General features: G+C 45.1%; 1 protein-coding gene across 1 annotated transcript in view; it reads left to right on the top strand.

The window, feature by feature from the left end:
- The window catches only part of LOC129699343 (A-kinase anchor protein 12-like), a 93,086-nt gene that overhangs the window by 24,968 nt on the left and 44,529 nt on the right, over positions 1-23,589 (top strand). The gene's annotated exons all lie outside the window — the stretch shown is intronic.

Below are 23,589 nucleotides of genomic sequence, written 5' to 3'. Positions count from 1 at the left end.
TGTCTTGTTACCAATGTCACTGGTTTATTCCTAGCTGCCCATCTGAGAGTTTCCGAATGAGGATTTGGGGTGGGTGGAGGAAAGTGGTTTGAGTCGAACTGCGTTAAAATGCACCCTCAAATCAACTTGTTCTTACTTGAATTTTTTTTAATTCTTCTCGTTGTTGCACATCTCAGCATGCGCTTGTGATCGACATATTTTCTTTCTATGAAAATGCCAGTGAGGAAATTGAACCCTGTGTTTAGTTTATTATTGTCATGTGAACTGGGGAACAGTAAAAAGTCTCAAGTCAAATCAAGAGTTTATTTGATTAAGAAGGAACTGCAGATACTGGAAAATCGAAGGTAGACAAAAGAGCTGGAGAAACTCAGCGGGTGCAGCAGCATCTATGGAGCGAAGGAAATGGGCAACGTTTCAGGCCGAAACCCTTCTTCAGACTGATGTAACGTGTGTGGGGGTGGGGGGGCAGGAAGAAGAAAGGAAGAGGAGGAGCCAGGGCTGAGGGAGAGTTGAGAAGGGGAGGAGACAGTGAGGGCTACCGGAAATTGGAGAAGTCAATGAGAGTTTATTCTCATGTGTACCAGATGGGACAATGAAATTCTTGCTTGCTGCAGCACAACAGAATATTGTAAGCATAAATACAGAAGTTCAATTCAATGTACACATAAACAATCAGATAAAGTGCAATAGGCTGTTACAGTTCAGAGTATGTTGGCGAGTTGAATAGCCTGTTGGCTGTGGGGAAGTAGCTATTTCTGAACCTGGATGTACCAGTTTTCAGGCTCTTGTACCTTCTACCTGATGGTAGCAAAGAGATGAGTGTGTGGCCAGGATGGTGTGGGTCTTTGATGATGTTGGCAGCCTTTGAGGCAACGACTGCGATAGATCCCGTCGATGGTGGGGAGATCAGAGCCGGTGATGGACTGGGCAGTGGTCACAACTTTCTGCATTCTTTTCCGCTCCTGGATGTTCAAGTTGCCGTACCAGGCCACGATGCAGCCAGTCAGCATGCTCTCTTCTGTGCACCTGTAGAAGTTCGAGAGAGTCCTCTTTGACATACCGACTCCCTGTAATCTTCTCAGGAAGTTGAAGCACTGATGTGCTTTCTTTATAATTTCATCAGTGTGCTGGGACCAGGAAAGATCTTCGGAAATGTGCACACCCAGGAATTTGAAGTTCTTGACCCTTTTCACCATCATCCCGTTGATATAAACGGGATTGTGGGTCCCTATCCTGCCCCTTCCAAAGTCCACAATCAGTTCCTTGGTTTTGCTGGTGTTGAGGGCCAGGTTACTGTGCTGGCATCATTTGGCTTATCGGTTGATCTCACTTCTGTACTCTGACTCCTCCTCATCAGTGATTCGTCCCACAACAGTGGTGTAATCGGCGAACTTGATGATGGAGTTCGCACTATGTCCGGCTACGCAGTCATGAGTATAGAGTGAGTAAAGCAGGGGGCTGTGCACGCAGCCTTGAGGTGCTCCCATGCTGATTGTTACTAAGGATGACATATTTCCACCAATACGGACAGACTGTGGTCTGTGGATGAGGAAGTCGAGGATCCAATTGCAGAGCGATGTGCAGAGACCCAGTCTGAGAGCCTGGTAACCAGCTTGGAGGGGATGATTGTATTAAATGCCGAGCTGTAGTCAATGAATAACAGCCTGACATATGAGTTTTTGTTGTCCAAGTGGTCGAAAGCGGAATGGAGAGTCAGTGAGATCCCATCCACCGTTGATCTGTTATGGCGGTAAACAAACTGCAGTGGGTCGAGGTTCTTGTCGAGGTAGGAGTTGATTTGCGCCATAATCAACCTCTCGAAGCATTTCATCACCACAGACTGGTCAATAGTCATTGGGGCACGTCACCTTGCTCTTCTTGGGCACCAGTATTATTGATGCCCTTTTAAAGCAGGTGGGAGCCTCAGAAGTGAGAGGATGTAAATGTCCGTAAAAACTCCAGCCAGTTAGCCTGCACAGGTTTTTAGAACACGACTGGATATACCATCAGGTCCAGGCGCTTTTCGAGGGTTCACCCCCTGAAGGATCTACAGACGTCGGACTCTGTGACTGACTGAAATACCATCATGGCGAATGGGGGCTCGGGAACGCACATCAGTGTTCTCCCTATCAAAGCATGCGTAAAACGCATTGAGCTCATCAGGGAGTGATGCTTCGCTGACATTTGAGCTGCCTCCTGATTTTGCCTTGTAGGAGGTGATTGCATTCAAGCCCCGCCACAGTTGCCGAACATCCGTCTCATCCTCCAGCTTGGAGCAGAAGTCCCTTTTGGCCTTTTTGATGGCCTTACCAAGGTCATATCTTGTAGACCTCTCTCTCCAGACCTGAATGCCAGGGATCTGGACTTCAGAAGAATGCGGATCTCATGGTTCATCCAAGGCTTCTGGTAAGGAAACACTCAGAAGGTTTTTGTTGGGATGCAGTCCTCCACACATTTCTTAATGAAGTCTGTGACAACTGTGGCGTATTCATTCAGGTCTGTTGCCGAATCCCTGAACATTGCCCAGAAGAAGCAGCACTGCAGTATGGTCGGATTTCCCAAAGTGAGGGAGAGGGATAGAGCGATAGGCATCCTTGTTGGTCGTGTAGCAGTGGTTGAGGGTGTTTGATCCTCTGGTGCTGCAGGAGACATGTTGGGACGCAATTTCTTCAGGTTGGCTTTGTTGAAGTGGCTCTTGCTCTGTTCTATCCAGTCAGTAAGTTGGGATTGAACCCGGGTCGCTGTAAGGCTGCAACTCTACCGCTGTGCTGCCCAAATGTCCAGCATGTTTTAGAAGAATCTCGAAGCAAACAATTGAACTAGAGGAACTTCCAAATAGAAGTTCACGTTGACCAAGGTGACAACATTTTGAGATTTTAAAAATCAAGTCTGCAATTTATCCCATCAGATAAAGCACAAAAATAAGTTTAATTTGACACCTTATTCACTTTCATATCTTCAGTATTAAAGTTATGGCCATTTTCATACTCGGAAATTAGCATCTTGTTCCCTATTGATTTTCCATTAACTTAACACAAAAGCTGTGATCGAGGACAGTCTAAAGCCCTTAACTTTATTAAAGATTAAGAGAACTGAAAGAAATTTTCAGTTATTATAGATTGAAGCATTCTGAAACAAATATTAAACAATCTTACTTGGATGACCTGAAATTAAAGCATATAATTAGTTAGTTACCCAATTGTAGCTAATTCCAAACTTCAATTACTAAATCTAAACATCTATCCATTTCTTAAGAAAAGATCAACATTTTTAAATAGCCTAAGTGTCCAAATAACATTCACAAAGAATTCACAATAAAACATGATTTTTAAATCTCATTGACATTCATTTATAGGCCAAATGGAAGAGATTTAGTGTTCAATTGCTGTAAATTAATGGCTATTTAAATCGGCTTTCGAGTGGGATAATGTGGAACGCGCTGGTTTGGAACGTTCCCATTGCGGTGGATTTGTACCCCATATGCCCAGAAAAATACTGCGGGATTTTAATGGGCTCCCAAATTAGCTACTCGCAACATAAAAATTTGTATAAAGGGATCTTAAGCGCTTTTTAATGTAAAAATAAACAACCTACCTTCCGTTGTCCGTCCTGTTGTCGGCGGTCGCGGGATTAGAGGATGATTTTTAACCTACTATAACAATTAAATTAACCAGTTAAGTTTAAAAATAGCCGCAGCGAATGAACCTCACAGCGATTTTTCATCAGCAATTAAGTAGGCTGAACAACCTCGATTTGAATAGCCTAGAGAAAATCGCGTTTTAAACCCGCCCCCCCCCTGTCAAAGGCGCCAAAATCGCGCATACGGGCAGCGACAGACCTGCAGCCCTGCTGAAGGTAGATTTTGCAACATACCTACAAGGTATTGTGAAACTTTATCTACCGTGGAGGCGGCAGTGGTAGATTTTCCACGTGTTTTTCCTGTTAATACCCAAACAAATTAATTTCACCTTTGAGGTTATACAGCAAAATAATAAGTTCCCAGGGAACCTTGAGCGTAGGAAACAAGACTTCAGTGGGAGCAAGAATGAGAGAACCATCACTACTTTCAAATGAATGGGTAGTGGATAATTAGTTTCACTGATGGACAGAAGTTAAAATGGGTGGGGTGGTGGATGCAATTTGACATTGAAATCCAATGCAGGGCACTAAAATAGATGGTAGGTCACGACCTCTCTCTGACCTCCCACATGCCGCATTGGAGACCTTCTGACTCTTTAATCGGACTTTACTGGACTTGTATTGGGACTCAGCGGGATAGGCAGCATCTCTGGAGGGAAGAAATGTGTGACATTTCAGGTTGAGACTTTTCCTCAGTCTCAGCCCGAAACGTCACCCATTCCTTCTCTCCAGGGATGCTGTCTATCCCGCTGAGTTACTGCAGCATTTTGTGTCTATCTTCGATTTTAAAACCAGCATCCCTGTTGAGTATGTCAGCTTGGGTATTGTTCCTGGAATGGAGGTTATATCTAATATCTTTTGGCCAGCTGGCTAGAATGTTCCCCCTCAGCCATGGCTGTTGTGCCTGAGGGTTTTGCCACCAATCCTAATGGAGGTTTTGGGGAAACGCATGTATCTATGTAGGTGCTGATGGTGGAGTATTTGATCCCTGACCCGGTTGTCATGATCGGAACCAGAAATCTGAGCCCTTGGCACATGGTACAATCCTATTCAAGCAGTCACCTGTAGCCTGTTCTTTGGCAAACCTACCTATTTGGGAGTGATTGTTGGATGTTAATGCTTTATAAGTAACCACCTCAAAATTTCATAAGAAAATAAATTAATACAAATCTGCAGATGCATCAAAACTCAAGAGACTGGCTTGAAATTTTGTCTTTGACGTGTTTCCAGCATTTAAAATTTTTTACCCTGGATTTAACTAGCTGCCCCTTCAAGCTTTAAGTAACAGTGCTACCTGTCCCAGCTAAGGGACTGAAGATCATTAAAATGGAGGAATAAGGAACTGCAGATGCTGGTTTACAAAAAAAACAAAGTGCTGGAGTAACATAAGCAATCTTAGCACTGGGGAAATAAAACCACTTTTGGTAAGAAAAGTTGCAAGTTGATCTAAAAGTTAAATGTTACCCCTGAGCCAAGGCTGTTAATTTGATATATCTTGGTCTAACTCTTTCATGTTCTTCTGCCTCAACTAGGACTTGGCTGAGGTACATTCGAAGACTGTAGAAATGACGAACTGAAGACAGACACAAAATGCTTGAGTAACTCATGGGGACAGGCAGCATCTCTGGAGAGAAGGAATGGGTGATGTTTTGGGTCGAGACCCCCCGCTTCTTCGACTGACCCTTCAGACTGAGGAAATGCAGATGCTGGTTTACAAAACAAAAAAGACACACAGTGCTGGCGTAACTCAGCGGGACAGGCCTCTGGAGTATGTGGAGAGGTGACGTTTCTGGTCAGGGGGGCCTCCTTCCGAGCACAGAGCTTTGTATCTGCTGGTGTAGTCTGCTCTGAAAGAAGCCTGGCAGCTTTTCATTCTGCAGCTGGCAGTGTGTATTTACCAAACTCTGACTTTAAACAAAACAAAAGGCTGACAGGACGGTGAGGAATTTGCAGGTCTCTCGCCACCTATCTGCTAAAAGCTTCTGCAAAATATTTATCTAATTAAATTCCGCTCGGTTGATGTTTGCTGATGGCCTTGCAGACTCCATTATACAAAATGGGACACTATCTTTTGACTGCGAAATTCTCAGCTTGTTTTCAAGTCTTTTCCCTGCCTTCTCTCCAATCAGCTGTAACCTAACATTCCTTCAATTCTGGTATTGTGTATATTCCTGATTTTAATCAGTCTGTTGGAGACCGAGTCCTGGGAAGTGGAATTCTAATCTAAAATTTTGGTTGAAATGTCTGCCTGCTTATGAGCAGGGAGCGTTCTCATCATTCCCATTGCATGCATTAATTAGAAGGGCAATAAATGTTTTCCTCTGAGATATTTCAAAAGCAATTGCCAAGATAGCAGATTTATTCACACAGCGTCATCTATCATGCGAGTTAGAAATGCAATTCAGCACAAAGGGAAAATGTTGCCAATATTGAGGATAAAAGACTGTAGATGCTGAGATTTGGATCAAAAAGCAAACTCAGTGGGTCAAACATCCGTGGAGGCAGATAAGCCAACGTTTTGGTCTTCAACCCTGAGTGTGGAGGGAAGATGGCCACTGCAAAGACAGGCGCAAAGTACTGGGGTAACTCTGGTTGGGCAGCAACTCTGGAGAACATGGATGGGTAACGTTTTGGATCAGGACTTGAAGCATCACCTATCCATCTTCTCCAAAGATGCTGCCTGACCTGCTCTAGCATTTTGTCTTTTTTTTGCCAGTATAAAGAGCCATGAGGGAGGACAGATGGGTTGGGGGTGATAAGATGGAAGCAGGTAAGGTGGAAAAACAATGGTCAGATAGATCGAGGAGGGAGCATTTGGAGATGGAGACTGGTGGGCGATAGGAAAAATGGATTGGGGAGGAGGGGGTGGGAAAATTAGGCAGATGGTGTTGATCAGAGGATAATAAATGGTAGTGTTTTAAAATGTCTCACTTTGCACCCATTTCCCTGTAGAAACTGAGGTCTAAATGCCAGTGATACAATAAAATCATATTTAATGGGGAAAGTAACAATTTTAATGTCTAGTATCTTGTACAGCATGGAAACTGGCCATTCAGCCCAGCTTGCCTATGTCAACCATGATGCCCTATCTACGCTAGTCCCACCTGCTTGCATTTGGCCATGTCCTTCCAAACCCCTCATGACCTCCCCTGGCCCCCTAACAAAGAAGCATGTGGGTGAAAAATGTATTAGTGTTGTAGTTAGAATCCAGCTTTTTACACTTGATGTTCTCTCTTGCCACAAAGCATCTTGGTGAAATGCAGCTGGGAACAGCTCTATCCAAGACCACAAGAAATTGCAGAGAGTTGTGGACATAGCCCAGACCATCACATAAACCAATCTCCCTTTCATTGACTCCATCTACACTTCATGCTGTGCTGACAAAGCAGCCAGTGTAATCAAGGACCAGTCTTGCTCCATTCACTCTCTCTTCTCCCGTCTCCCATCCAGCAAGAGGTACAGCAGTTTGAAAATGTACACCTTCAGATTCGGGGACAGTTTCTTCCCAGCTATCAGCAGGCAAATGAGCAGTCCTTTCATCAGCTCGAGTGCAGTCCTGAGCTCCCATCTACCTCACTGGAGACCTTTGAATTATCTTATTAACTCTGACTTCACTGATATAATTTGCATTGAATGTTGTACCCTTTATCTTATTTGTGGATGGCTTGATTATATTCTCTGACTGAATAGCACCCAAACAAAAGCTTTTCACTGGTACACGTGACAATAATAAACTAAACTTTAAAATAAAACACACAGAAAGAAAGTCTCTACGTACTTGAGTTGAAGTTGTTACAGGAATTAAAGTGAGCATTAGAATGAATGAGGTGTGTGAAATATTCATTGATTTGAAAGAAGATAGACAAAGTGCTGGAGTAACTCAGTGGATCAGGCAGCATCTCTGGAGAAAAGGGATGGGTGTTTTGGGTTAGGACCCTTCAGGCTTGAAAGAATTTCAGATCTTCTATCTGCAACTAGTCAGATATTTAAAGCCACTAGCATGGAGTGCATCAGTGTGGTCTATATGGCCAGCCAGAAGCTATTTAATTAGGTTTTACACACATTAATTCACAAAGTGAGAGAGTGCATTAAACTCGCCTTGTGTTGCGGTATTTTAAGTTGGACGTATTAGGGCTTTTGGTGATTGTGATTTGAGGATGGGTAAATTTGAGGTGGAGATCTCATTGAATATAATAGAATATAGGTGCTGGAGTAGGCCATTTGGCCCTATGAGCCAGCACCGCCATTCAATGTGATCCTGGCTGATCATCCCCAATCAGTACCCCGTTCCTGCCTTCTCCCCATCTCCCCTGACTTTGCTATCTTTAGGAGCCATATCCAGCTCTCTCTTGAAAGTATCCAGAGAACTGACCTCCACTGCCCCCCGAGTCAGAGAATTCCACAGACTCACAACTCTCTGTGTGGAAAAAGTTTCCTCATCTCCGTTCTAAATGGCTTGCCCCTTATTCTTATTCTCGAATGGTGGAATGTACTGAAGAATTTGATGCACTAATGTTTGGGAAGACAGCCCAGTTCGTCTTTGCTTGGTGGCAATGAGGTGCTCTGGCCATTGGCTTGGGCAATGTTTCCTCAGTCTGCCTTGCCTCTTCATTCAGGGCTAGAGTAATGGGATGGGGGGAGAGCTCTGGCTCTCACCTTTCTTTCCTCTTGAAGGATATTAACTTGGAGTAATCCTCACCTCCCTGGAAGCTTTCTTCTGGAGACTGCACACATTCTCTCCCTTTCACTTTTTGAGTCTTCTGCAGATCTCTGGCTCCTTACTTTGCATTTAATAAAACGGGGGCTAAAAGATGTGGAATCCAACTGGTGCAATATCGAATGAAGGCGGGTCTTAACCTGAAACGTTACCCATTCCTTCTCTTCAGAGATGCTAACTGTCCTGCTGAGTTACTGCAGCTTTTTGTGTCTATCTGATTCAATATTCTTGCCTGGTATGGTTTCGTTTAGAAATACAATGCGGAAACAGGCCCTTTGGCCCACTGAGTCCACGCCAACCAGCGATCTCTGCACACTGACACTCTCCTACACACTAGGGACAATTTGCAATTTTACTGAAGCCAATTAGCTTACAGACTTGTATGTCTTTGGAGGGTGGGACAATACCAGAGCTCCTGGAGAAAACTCACGGGGAGAACGTACAAACTCTGTACAGACAGCGCCCATAGTCAGGGTCAAACCCGGGTCTCTAGCGCTGTAAGGCAGCAAATCTGCCGCTGTGCCGCCTGTCTTTGTGCCCAGTCCCTTTTTATGGCATGTTTATTGATTTCACTCTCTAGGTTGGCCCATCAAGTTGCCTGGTTGTAAGAAGCCTTTCACAGTAAGGCCCAGTAAATGCCTTGTCAGGAAAATGTCTGGGTGTTCTAACGTGGCACTTAGCCGCCTATTGAGCAATACAAACCTTCCATGGAACAATGTGAATGGGTTTTGATGAAGCGCTGGTTTTCCTGGAATCACAATGATTTAATTCCATACTTTAAATGTTATAAAATAAAAGGCTGAAGAATTGTAAACAGGGGCGATGTATTCTTTTTTTAGCAAATAAAATGCCAAGGCAACTCTCTGAAACATCTTAAGTAGGGGATGGAAATGGTTTAACAAGTTCCTGCATGTTTAAATACTCAAGGGTACAGGAAAAGGTCAACAGGGTGGAATTCATTGGATAGTTTTCAGAGTTGGCATGGATACATTGGGTTGAATGGCCTACCATTTTGTTTTAAATTGTATTGAATGTGCTTTGAGAGGGGCCTCATCAGTATTTTGGAATATGCTGCAACTGGGCTCCCTTGGGGTTTATCCCTTCTGGCTTGGCCTTAAATGTTGGCATGATTTCAGCCTAAATGGATGACATTAAAGTTTTGATTGCCTTTGGGGCATGTTTCAAATTGACAAGGGATAGGCACTTGGAGGCAACAACTTGTGGGAATACATTGCTGGGAGCAGGAATTTGGCTGTCCTGCATTTTGGGTACTAGCACAGAGACCTTGGGAGTCAGAGGCCATGGGTTCAAATTTATATATTCAATGGTGCAGTGTGTGTTGCTGTAATTGAATGCTGCAGTCTCTTGAATGCTGATTAATAAACGTAGAGAAACACTGCTCCACTGCGGACTTTCCTCAAGGTATGCCTACTTTGAAGAAGTTCTCTTTTTATGATGAAGGGTCCCGGCTCAAAACATCACTGAGTTACTCTGGCATTTTGTTTATTTCCCAGGTCTGTACTGCCCATTCATTTACACTCTTTGTAGGCCAATCCCATATTTTATTTCCATAAGATCCATCTAGATTCTACCATGTGCCTACATATCAAGGGCAATTTACAATGACCAATTAACCATTCAACACCTGGGTCTTTAGAATATGGGAGAAAACATTGTGTAGTTGGGGGAGAATGCACACTCCACCCAAATGGGAGTCGGGATTGTACCTGGGTCACTGAGGTCACAACTCCAATACCTGAGCCACTCTGCTTGACCATGGAGTTGACTTTTTTTACTAGTTTGCCCCACTAACCAACCTTTATTTCCAAATCAACCAGCCTCTCTTTGTAATAAGTGATCTGATAATGTACTTATTACATAGAAACAGAAAATAGGTGCAGGAGTAGTCCATTCGGCCCTTCGAGCCTGCATCGCCATTCAATATGATCATGGCTGATCATCCAACTGAGTATCGCGTACCTGCCTTGTCTCCATACCCCCTGATCCCCTTAGCCACAAGGGCCACATCTAACTCCCTCTTAAATATAGCCAATGAACTGGCCTCAACTACCCTCTGTGGCAGAGAGTTCCAGAGATTCACCACTCTCTGCGTGAAAAAAGTTCTTCTCATCTCGGTCCTAAAGGATTTCCCCTTTATCCTTAAACTGTGACCCCTTGTTCTGGACTTCCCCAACATCAGGAACAATCTTCCTGCATCTAGCCTGTCCAACCCTTTAAGAATTTTGTAAATTTCTATAAGATCCCCCCTCAATCTTCTAAACTCTAGCGAGTACAAGCCGAGTCTATCCAGTCTTTCTTCATATGAAAGTCCTGACATCCCAGGAATCAGTCTGGTGAACCTTCTCTGTACTCCCTCTATGGCAAGTTTGCTGGACATGGCTGTGCACAAATTGGCCGCCAGTTCCTCAAAACTACAAGTGACTGCCCTTCAGAATTACTCTGTAATTGACTGTAAACAACTACAGAACAAGGTGTGTGAACACCAAACTACACCCGTGCTTACTGTGGTAATGGGACACCGCTTCTAATAACCCTGGGTGAAAAGACTTCCTCTAACCTGCCCATTTTCATTTCTAGTGATAATCCTCAGTCCACAATTCCTTTGTTTGCAACTCCAGCTAACTAGTGGGAACGAGCATTCACTGGTCTTCTCAAAGCCTTTTACAACCTGTATGATTCCCACCCACTATTCAGCCTTTTCTGTTCCATTTCCCTTCTACACTCTTTACCTTTTTTTTTCTCCCTTCTTGCCGTTTGGTGTATGTTTTCACTCCAAGTACTTGGTGACCTTTATTCTTTTCCAGAGGCTGACAAATTAGTGGCTCAGTTCATGTTGCTCCCTTGTGATCATCAGATAGAGAACTACTTCATCCTTTAATCTTTCCTGAATCTGAACCTGTGTTGTATGAGTGAGTGGTGGGAGGATAGCATGTTGTTGTGCTGCCCCGAAGATTCGCTGGGCTCAATACACCAAGGAACGCCACACAGCAGTTTTATTAAACTGGGTATTGGTTATGGGCAACCTACAACAAGGGTAATTATGCATTTAATACAGAATCCCAGACTTTAGACTTGCAGCATGGAAACGGGTCATTTGGCCCACTGAGTCCATTCTATCCAGCGATCACCCCATAGGCTAGGACCATCCTGAACACCAGGGACAATTTACAGGAGCCAATTGACCTACAAACCTGTACATCTTTGGAATGTGGAAGGAAACCGGAACACCCGTAGAAAACCCACATGGTCTCGGGGGGAAAATGTACAAACTCCATACAGACAGCACCCATAAGTTGGCCCTGAAGCCCCTGTTCCACTTGGGAAACCTGAACGGAAACCTCTGGAGACTTTGTGCCCCACCCAAGGTTTCCGTGCGGTTCCTGGAGGTTTTTGTCAGTCTCACTACCTGCTTCCACTACCTGCAACCTCCGGGAACCGCATGGAAACCTTGGGTGGGGCACAAAGTCTCCAGAGGTTTCCATTCAGGTTTCCGAAGTGGGACAGGGGCATAAGGCAGCAACTCTACCACTGTACCACCCCAGCAGTACACAGCTTGGAAGTAGGGCTTTTGGACAAACTCATCCATGCTGACCAAGGTACCTGACTGGACTACATCTATTATCACAGCCCCTCGTGATTTTATAACCCTCCGATAGGATCACCCCCTTCACTCCAGGAAAAACTGTTCCAGTCTCTCCTTGTAACTCAAACTCCCCAGTCCTGGCCACACCTTTACTGCATCCTCAAGCTTTAAGTGTTATGACCAGAACAGCATACAATATCCGAGTGCATTCTCCCTAGCGTCTTGCACAGCTGCAACGTGACATACCAATTTAGGCTTTTGTAAAGACTTTTCGAGATACAGCGCAAAAGATGGGGCCCTTTGGCCCACAGAATCCACACCGACGAGAGATCACCCCGTTCACTGACATTATCCTACACACGAGGAGCAGTTTACAGTTTTACCAAAGCCAATTAACCTGCAAACCTGTGCGTCTTTGGAGTGTGGGAGGAAACCAGAGCACCTGGAGGAAAATCACAGGGAGAACATACCAACTCCATACAGACGGCACCCATTGTCAGGATCGAACCTGGGTCCCTGGCGCTGTAAGACAGCAACTGTGCCGCCCAAATTATTTTGCTACTTGCCCCGACTAATTAAGGCACGTGTACCCCTTTACCCACTTTCAGCAAACTCTGTTCAGGGATTCCCCAGTATGTGAAAGACCTGGCCTACTGGGACCAGTACCCAGATTCTCCCATGGTTTTTAAAACGGTGTTTATGCTAGTTTAGGCAGTTCCTGGGTAACGAACAGGTTTCATTTTACCAGACCTCTACAAGTCTGTTGTTCAGTGGTGAAAATGTACAAAGATCACTCTATATGGTAACCCTACCTCTCCAGATACTCTGCAAGTGCAATCCACTAGTCTCACTCATCACTCCAGGGCACAAATGTTTTCCATTTCACGCGCCACTTTCAAAGTCCACTAATTGGAATGAATGGCACAAAAAGAACAAGACTGAGAACAATTAATAAAGTAGAGATATGACTACCTTTGTCATAGACAATAGGTGCAGGGGTAGGCCATTCAGCCCTTCGAGCCAGCACCACCATCCAATGTGATCTTGGCTGATCATCCACAATCAGTACAGCGTTCCTGCCTTCTCCCCATATCCCCAGACCTGTACCTATCTTTAAGAGCCCTATCTAGCTCTCTCTTGAAAGCATCCATAGAACCAGCTTCCACTGCAGAGAATTCCACAGACTCACAACTCTCTGTGAGGAAAAAGTGTTTCCTCATCTCCATTAAATGGCTTACCCCTTATTCTTAAACTGTGGCCCCTGGTTCTGGACTGTGGCCTGAACACTGAATTTACAACAACTGAGACTTGAACATCAAGTCAAGTCAAATCAGGTTTATTTGTCACATACACATACGAGATGTGCAGTGAAATGAAAGTGGCAATGCTCGCGGACTTTTGTGCAAAAGACAAACAAAACAACCAAACAAATTATAAACACAATCATAACACACATATTCTTTTACATAATAAATAATGAAAGGAAAAACGTTCAGTAGAGTTAGTCCCTGGTGAGATAAGCGTTTACAGTCCGAATTGCCTCTGGGAAGAAACTCCTTCTCAACCTCTCCGTTCTCACCGCATGGCAACGGAGGCGTTTGCCTGACCGTAGCAGCTGGAACAGTCCGTTGCAGGGGTGGAAATGGGGTCTCCCATGATTTTATTTGCTCTGGAGTTGCACCTCCTGTTGTATAGTTCCTGCAGGGGGGCGAGTGAAGTTCCCATAGTGCGTTCGTTCGGCCGAACGCACTACTCTGCAGAGCCTTCTTGTCCTTGGCAGAGCAATTCCCAAACCAGATGGTAATGTTCCCGAACAAGATGCTTTCCACCGCCGCTGCGTAGGAGCACTGGAGGATCCTCGGAGACACTCTGAATTTCCTCAATTGCCTGAGGTGGTAAAGGCGCTGCCTTGCCTTACTCACGAGTGCTGAGGCGTGTGATGCCCATGAAATATCCTCGGAGATGTGGACTCCCAGATATTTAAAACAGTTCACCCTATCCACAGGATCCCCATTTATCCTCAATGGAGTGTACGTCCTCGGATGATGTGCCCTCCTAAAGTCCATGATCAGCTCCTTTGTTTTTTTGATGTTCAAGAGGAGGCTGTTATCCTGGCACCAGAGTGCTAGATCAGTCACCAATGGCACCAATGCTGGTGACTGTATAATGTCTCGGTGTACTACTGCTATACACATATACTGTATCTGAGATGTGTCTAAGTGGTTGTGTACAGTGATACTTGTATTGAACTGTGTACAAAAATGAATTTCACAGTTTCTCAGTACACGTGACAAATAAAGTGCCATCATGCCATTATGGACGACAGATAGCACAATGGGCTAAGAGTTCGGCTGGCGACCGGAGGGTAGCCGGTTCAAATCCCGCTTGGAGTGCATACTGTCGTTGTGTCCTTGGGCAAGACACTTCACCCACCTTTGCTTGTAATGGAATGTTACGGCGGCAGGCGCGGGCACACCGCGACGCCCTGTGTCTCCCTTTCAAGGGAGATGCTAAAAATGCATTTCGTTGTCTCTGTACTGTACACTGACAATGACAATAAATTGAATCATTTCATTTCATTTTTTTTTTTTCATTACAAATAAATTAGCTTGCAGATAGTTCTCTGGAACAGAACATGGGCACAGTGTGTACTTATGCCCCTAGGAGTCTCTGTTCTACAGCGCTCCTCACGGCACTGCAATTTATCTGTGTGTGTCCTGCCCCAGTTTATCTTTACAAAATGCACCTCTTTTCACACTTGTCTGAGCTAAATTCCATCAGCATTCCTTTGCCCACTTTCCCATTTAATCTAGATCGTGTTGCAACCTCAGGAATCCAGTGCACTGCCAGTTTGGGTGCCATCAGCAAATGTACTAACCATTCATCCAAATCATTTATATAGATGACATTCAACAGGGGAGCCAGCACTGACCCATGTGGCCGATTAGGAAAGGAGGAGATGCAACGAGACCTGGGTGTCATGGTACACCAGTCATTAAAAGTAGGCATGCAGGTGCAGCAGGCAGTGAATGGTATGTTAGCATTCATAGCAAAAGGATTTGAGGATAGGAGCAGGGAGGTTCTACAGCAGTTGTACAGGGTCTTGGTGAGACCACACCTGGAGTATTGTGTACAGTTTTGGTCTCCTAATCTGAGGAAAGACATTCTTGCCATAGAGGGAGTACAGAGAAGGTTCACCAGTCTGATTCCTGGGATGTCAGGACTTTCATATGAAGAAAGACTGGATAGACTCGGCTTGTACTCGCTAGAATTTAGAAGATTGAGGGGGGGGGATCTTATAGAAACTTACAAAATTCTTAAGGGGTTGGACAGGCTAGATGCAGGAAGGTTGTTCCCGATGTTGGGGAAGACCAGAACAAGGGATCACAGTTTAAGGATAAGGGGGAAATCTTTTAGGACCGAGATGAGGAAAACATTTTTCACACAGAGAGTGGTGAATCTCTGGAATTCTCTGCCACATAAGGTAGTTGAGACCAGTTCATTGGCTATATTTAAGAGGGAGTTAGATGTGGCCATTGTGGCTAAAGGAATCAGGGGGTATGGAGAGAAGGCAGGTACAGGATACTGAGTTGGATGATCAGCCATGATCATATTCAATGGCTGTGCAGGCTCGAAGGGCCGAATGGCCTACTCCTGCACCTATTTTCTATGTGGCACATCCGTTCTCACACATCTCCAATCTGAAAAACGACCCTCCCCTATCACTCTGCTGGAGTGCCTCGGTGGGTCTGGCAGCATCTCTGGACAAGAGCAATAGGTGACGTTTATGGTTGAGACCCTTCTTCAGACTGAGAGTTAGGGGAGAGGGAAAGTAGAAGTATGAAAAGGTTCAGAACACATCAGCCAGCTCAAATTAGGTACAGGTCAAGTTGGGGGGGGGTGTGGAGGATTGTGAGAGAGGTGGAGCGTACAATGGTCCATTGTTGGCTGTGGAAGAGGTGATCAGGAAGGGATACGAACAGTGACACTAACAAGATGACTAGCGCGGGTGGAGGGATGCAGAGAGAGGGAATGCAATGAAATTAGAGAAATCCTATTCACCCCAGGTCCCATCTGATCCAGCCATCAGAGCAGCCTATTATGTGCAACCTTGTCAAAGCCTTGCTGAAGTCATGTGGACAGTTTGCTGCCCTCCCCTTGTCAATCTACTCAGTCCCTCTTCAAAAAAAATCTCTCACAGAAAGCCATGGTGGTTAACCTTAATCATTCCTTGCTGTTCCAAATGCAGATAGATCTTCTTTCGGTGATCCTCTTGGGTCACCGGTACTTACCATCTTGTCGCCATCTTGCCATTTCTTGGCTTGTCCCCGCGTCCCACAAAATTCACCACATGCCATTCTTCCAGGACCACGCACATAACCACGGAAGACGCAAACATCTCTCTCTGTCAGGTCCCTCGGCAACTTTCCACACCACCCTAGGATACAATAGACCAATCTGAAGAAGGGCCTTGACCGGAAGCATCACCCATTCCTTCTCTCCAGAGATGCTGCCTGTCCCACTGAGTTAAGGACCCGTCCCACTTTCGTAATTTATTTTTGGCGACTTGCCGGCACCTGGCATAGTCGCAGCAGGTCGCCAAAAATGTTAAAAATGTTGAAAATCCAGCGGCGACGAGAAAAAAGTACGACTCTTTGGGCCACTACTCACGACCATACAGGCATCACCCCGAGCCAATTAACTGTGATTTTGGCAGAATCAATTATGGTGGCGCAGCGGTAGAGTTACTGCCTTACAGCGCCAGACACCCGGGTTCAATCCTGGCTATGGGTGGTGTTTGTATAGAGTTTATACATCCTCCCCTTGACCTCGTGGGTTTTCTCTGGGAAGTTCTAGTTTCCCCCAACACTCAAGGTGTACAGGTTTGTAGGCTTATTGGCTTGCTATAGATGTAAATTGTCCCTAGTGTGTGTAAGATAGTGTTAGTGTGCGGGTATCGTTGGTCAGTGCGGTCTCAGTGGGCCGAAAGGCCTGTTTCCTCGCTGTATCCCTGCACTAAATTAAATTGCTGCAGATATAAGAACAGCAGAAAAGCAACAATTAGCTTGTGTTTTTGTCGGGCAGCTTCTACTGTTTTCCAGAAAGCTACAAGCTACAAAAGGCTTGCTGTTCTCCTCATTTACAGCACTGTGTTGAGTTCAACAAGCGACCGACTAGTTCTCAACCATTCTCGAATATCCTGAAATAGCAATGAAGCTTTCCAGATTTGGACCATCGCTGCGTGCCAAATATTTGCTTTTGTTTTTTATTTTCTAATTCTTGTTGATGTGCTGCGGGTGACGTTTTAGGTTGGAGAGTCATAGTCATACAGCAGGGCAACAGGCCCTTCAGTCCAACTCGTCCATGCTGATCAAGGTGCCCTAACTAAGCTAGTTCCATTTGGCCCATATCCCCCCCAAAGCCTTTCCTATCCATGTACCCGTGTCTTTTAAATGTTGTCATCATACATGCTACAATTACCATCTCTGCAGTTTGTTCCAAACACCCACCACCCTCCGAGTGGAAAAAAATTACCCCCTTGGGTTCCAATTAAATCTTTTCACTTTCACTTTAAACCTATGGTTTTTGTAGACACAAGGTACTGCAAAAGCTGGTTTACAAGAACAGAACCTTGTGGAGGTGTTTAAAATCATAAGGGTAATAGTTTGCTGAGTGTTTAACCCAAGGTAGGGGAACCGAAACCCAGAGGGACAAAGAGTGCTGGAGTAACTCAGTGGGTCAGGCAGCATCGCTGGAGAATATGGATAGGCGATGCTTCAGGTTGGGACCCTTCTTTACTACCGCACTTTGTCTTTTTTTCCCCGTCTGGTTTTTGTTTCCGAATCCTTGGTAAAAGACATTCATGTACATTCACCCTTTCTACTCTCATTATGATTTTAAACATCTCTTAAGATCACTCCTCAGCCTCCTATGCTCCAAGTTATGGTTAGAAAGATGAAATCTTTGAAGGAAGATGAAGATTTACCTTTGAAAGGCTCCACGTAAGTACCGGTGACCCAGTGCTTCACAGGAAGTGGGCCATTTATGTGGTGGCAAGGATGCCTTCACCTGTTTGACTGGTCGACGCTGGATATTACTCCTAAACCTGCTTCTCTTTGCTTTGTAAAGGGCCTGTCCCACGAGCATGCGACTCCATGCGGCAAGCGCGACCTAAAGCCCGCAGCCACCTCGACGTCGTACGCACGGAGGTCGAGTGAGTGACGTGAAGTTCGAGCGAAGTCCGACGGGCGTATGGCGTCGAGGCGGTGCGTACGGCGTCGAGGTGGCTGCGGGCCGGCAGGCCGTTGCCGCGCGGAATTTTTGAACCCGGTCAGTTTTTCAGAGTTCCGCGCGATGTCAGGACCAGCTCCGCACAACTCCATCCGGCTCCGGCGATCGAAGTGGGACCGGCCCCGCGGGGCCGTACGGCTCAAGCGACCACGTTAGGTCGCGCTTGCCGCATGCAGGCGCATGCTGGTGGGACAGGCCTTTTACTCTTCCTTGTATCGCCTGTCTCGTCTCCAGCAGTGTAAACTTTCCTGACTTTTGATGTTCTTTTTAATTGTGTGGTGACATTCAGTTTAGAGAGACAGTGCGGAAACAGGCCCTTGCCGACGAGCGATCCCTGTACACTAACCATCGTACACACACTACGGACATTTTACGGTTATATCAAGCCAATTAACCTACAAACCTGTACGTATTTGGAGTGTGGGTGGAAACTGGAGATCCCCGAGAAATGTCCATACAAATACGGTGTGTTGTCGAGAGTCGAGGGTGATGACCAAAGCAGGGTTACTTTGGGACCCTTCACTTCACTGAGTGTTGTAAATCCAGAAAAGAGACAAGTCTGGCATCTTGGTCCCCGACGTTGAATAAGGACGCAAACATCATGTTGGAAATCCATTTCATCTCCTTGATTACTCAATTCGGGCTTTGACCTGGAAATAGACATTTGCAGTCATGTGGAATTAGAGGACTTGAGGGTGTTTGATGGGGAGGGGGGATGAACCAAAAGACATGCAAGAAGAATGTGCATTGATCATTTGGAATGAACTCCCAGAGGTGGTAGAAATGGTGGTCTTTGAAAGTGGCAAGTGAAAGGGCCAACAAATGTGTTATGGAGGGAGCAGTGAAACTAATATATTGCACTTAGACTATTTGTTCAACGGGCCAAACGGCAGACATCCTTTGACCCTTTGAAGAGATTTTATACACTCAGTAAAATCTGAGAAGAATAGATCGGGTAACCGCACAGAGTCTCTTGCCAAGAGTAGGGGAATCGAGAACCAGAGGACATAGGTTTAAGGTGAAGCGGGAAAGATTTCATAGGAATTTGAGGGGTATCCTTTTCACACAAAGAGTGGTGGGTATATGCGATGAGCTACCAGAGGAGGTAGTTATTGCACAAACACTTAGACAATGAGGCTACTCTCGCCTGACTGTGTGAAGAAGGGTCTCAAGCCACAACATCTCCCATTCCTTCTCCCCAGAGATGCCGCCTGTCCCGCTGAGTTACTCCAGTATTTTGTGTCAATCTTCAGTGTAAACCAGCATCTGCCGTTCGTTCCTGGACAGTGGCATGGATAGGACAGGTTTAGAGGGATATATGAGGCAAACACAGGCAGGCAGGACTAGTCTAGATGGGACATGTTGGCCAATGTGGGCAAGATGGGCCAAAGGGCCTGTTTCAACCCTGTATCACTCTTATGACCCTAAGAAGTGCTACAGCATGCGGGTAGGGAATGGTCTACTGTGGAAATGACAAGGGTCGATGGTGTGACTGATTTAGAGTTACACTGCAAATTCCATCTCGGCAGATGGAAAGGAAATGAGTGTTTACAGAGAAAATACTTTGAATCTTTTTAAGAATGTAATGGGAGGAGCACGAGGCCAGTGATTCTCAACTGCTTAATCAGGCATGACAAAATGTTAATGTGCAATTGAGGTTAAACATTGTATTCGGGGAGCTGTTTGAGTTTGTATTTGGCTTGCAGTTTACATTTGTTCACCATGTGATTAAGTGCAGAATGCTGTGGCTATTCATGTTTATCTCAGAGATTGAGGCTCCTTGAGAGGCACAGTCTTGGTGTGTGCTCCCTCTGCACAGACCAAGCTGAGCTGACCTTACGGGGGGCTCCCATAAATCGTAGCTGCCTTGCAAAATTTGATGATTTACTCCACCTTATTGCAGGGTGGGTAGTTTGCTGCACCATGCTTCTAATTTGTAATGATGATTAGCAATAGATACCAGCGTTGAGGTTCATTCAATTGCCTCAGGTTTCTCTGATTCCCTTTTTTCCAAGTTTGTTCTATTTTTCAGCATCATTTTGATGGCTTGTGTGATCTATTGGGTTTTTTTTGTAGGTTAGAGGTACAGCGTGGAAAAGGGGCCTTCAGCCCACCAAGCCCACACCGCCCATCGCATACCCGTTCACGTTCTGTTGTCCCACTTTCACACCCATTGCCTCCACACTAGGAGCAAATTACAGGCCAACTAACCTACAAACCCACACATCATTGAGACGTGAGAGGAAATCCACATGGTCACAGGGAGAAGAACCTGTAAATGCACAGACTGAGGTCAGGATCAAACCTGGGTCTCTGGTGCTTTGAGGCAGTGGCTCAATCAGCTGCTCCACTGTGTCGCCTCTAAAGTGTCCACGTTCACTTCAGATTTTTGCTTCGACTGGAAATGTAGTTATACTAGAATGCATGAATCTAAAGAAGCATGAAACTTAATAATATGATTTCCTTGGAAGTTTACAGAGAATGTCTATTATAAAATGGTAATTTGCAATTTTGGTGATATATATATATACATATAAACTTGACTTGATATGGGGATTGAGTCTGCTTCTGAGTTGTTCCATAATTGATGTACGTATTTCAGACATTCAGCTAAATGAACATCAATTGGATTCAGCTGAAGACTTGCAGTTGCTTTCCCCATGCCAATGTGTTGCAAATTAAGATTAAGATACTATGAAGATTCTTATCTTTATTCAGAAATGGCTTTGATTTCAATTCCCCAGTTATTGCAACAACAGTTGAGCCTTGTGATACAGTGAAATATCCCAAGGCATTTGTCAGAGAATTTAACACAAGATAGAAAATATGAGCAGCAACAAACAGCTTGCGACTTTTGCTGGGTGTGGCGGCCTGGGCACTTCATTGAACTACATATGTGGAGGCTGTGGAAGAGGTTCACCAAGATGTTGCCTGGATTAGTTATAATTTGGAGAATCTTAGATTGTTTTCTCTGGAGTGTCGGAGGCTGTAGGAGGCGTAGATAATCAGTGTTTTCCCCAGGGTAGAAATGTCCATTCTAGAGGATAAGGTGAGAGAAGGAAAGTTTAAATGGAGATGCGTGGGGCAATTTCTTTGTGGTAAGTACATGGAAGGCACTGCTGGGGAAAGTGGTGGAAGTAGATACGATTATGGTGTTTCAGACGCATGTAGACTGGTACATGAACATGTAGGGTGATGGATCAAGTGGAGGTAGAAGAGATTGGTTTAATTTGGCATCATGCTTAGCACAGACACTGTGGCTAAAGGGCCTGTCCCTGTACTGTTCTGTTTCATGACTGCAGGAGTTGCCAAATACATCACAAATATACTCTGCATATGTCAATGGAAATGTGATTAAGGGCCAGATGTGAAGATACAGTATGTTGCCAATTTATTTATTTATTCTTGGAGTTTGGTCAATACAGTCAATCTCTATTGCCCATCCCTATATACCTTTGGTGATGGTGTGCTGCTTTCTTGTTTCAAGTCAGTCTTTCTGGTGAAGGTAGACACAAAAAGCAGGAGTAATCCTTCTTCTGAAGTAGGGTCTTGACCCAAGCCACCTATTCCTTTTCTCTGACACGCTAAGTTACTACAACTTTTGTGTCTATCTTCGGTTTAAACCAGCATTTCCAGTTCCTTTCTACACACTTTCTGGAGAAGTTGTTCCCACATGGCTTTTGGTGGGGGAATTCCAGGATTAGTCCCAGCAGCAATATAGGATTGGTGATATTTCTACATTGGGTTGGTGTGTGGCTTGTGGGGAGTTAAAGAAAGAATCAGGATCATGATGTTCCCAATGCTGCTGGCTTGTTCTGCTGGCTGATGGAGATCTTGGCCTCGGCCGATGCCATCGGAGTAACCTGGGTGAGTAACTGCATCGTGTTTTGTACAAAGTGCACTCCACACCACTGCATTGGTGGTGGAAGGAATTAATCCATTGGGTGGTGGTTAGGTTGGCAATAAAATTAGTACCTTGATGTTGTCAAGCTGCTATTGTCAGAATTGCGCAGATAGAGGGAATAAAGTATTCCATTTAACTTGTGCCCTGTGAAGGGTGGAAAGAATTTGGGATGTTGGGATGAAAGTCTTTTGCTGCAGGATACTCATGGGTAACCATTCCCCCTGTGACACGGTATTTATATGGGTGGTCCTGTTGTGTTTCTGACTAATGGATCCTTGTGGCATATTAATAATGGCAGACCCAGTGCTGGTATTGCCAGTAAATGTCAAGAGTGACTATTGTGGATGGTCAACGCCTGTGATTTTAGTTTAGAGATACCGCGTGAAAACTGGATGCAATCCACTGCGTCCGCGCCGACCAGCAATCCCCGTACACTAGGATCAAACTTGTGTCTCTGGCGCTGTGAGGCAGCAACTCTACCACTTCTTTCTTCACACCTTTCTTCCGCTGCTGGCTTCTGTAATACATATTTTCCTTGTTCCTTGTCAGCCCATGCCTGAATGTTGGCCCCATCTTGCTGCAACGCAGGTTTGGTTCCTTATTTGCTGAGGAGCGGCAAATGGAATTGAACATTGCTGTAAGTGCCGGAGCCAGCATCGTAGCAGTTTAAATGACAGGAGATGCACACCCTCAGTTAACACCAATCTTGTGATTCACCCATGCATCAGCAGATGTCCCCTGTCACTGGCAATCCAAACTGTATACCATTTGCCCATTAGCCTATTTATATCCCCCTCACCCACCTTGGGGGCATCAACTCATGTGGATGGTGTACGTGGGGCACCCACTTAAATCATTGTATTGTGAACAACTGGTGTCTCATTACTAATCCCTGCATCATTGACTATCTACCAACCAGAAAATGACATGTTCCTATTGTGTTAAATCATTTGCTGCAAATGATACGCACTCGTAATTTTAAGTAGCCACTTGTATGGCACTTTATTAAAGACCTTCTGAAAGTCTAGTACAGCATGTCCACTGGGTTTGCCTTGTCTGAGCTGCTGGTTACAACTTCAGATGATTTCTTAAATGTACTTCATTTTTTTCCTTTCATTTAAATGCATGTTGGCTCTTCCCAATCCAGTATCCACTGATTTTGTAGAATGATAGACATAAAATGCCGGAGTAACTCAACGGGTCAGGGGGGCATCTCTGGAGAATAGGTGGTTAACAAGGAACTGCAGATGCTGGAAAATCGAAAGTACACAAAAATGCTGGAGAAACTCAGCGGGTGCAGCAGCATCTATGGAGCGAAGGAAATAGGCAACGTTTCGGACCGAAACGTTGCCTATTTCCTTCGCTCCATAGATGCTGCTGCACCCGCTGAGTTTCTCCAGCAATTTTGTGTTCTCTGGAGAATAGGTGACGTTG

This window comes from Leucoraja erinacea, chromosome 8 (assembly GCF_028641065.1).
Source record: "Leucoraja erinacea ecotype New England chromosome 8, Leri_hhj_1, whole genome shotgun sequence".
In the NCBI taxonomy this organism is placed as follows: Eukaryota; Metazoa; Chordata; class Chondrichthyes; order Rajiformes; family Rajidae; genus Leucoraja; species Leucoraja erinaceus.
The sequence above is the reverse complement of the archived record's forward strand: the minus strand, read 5'-3'. Positions and strand labels throughout refer to the sequence as shown.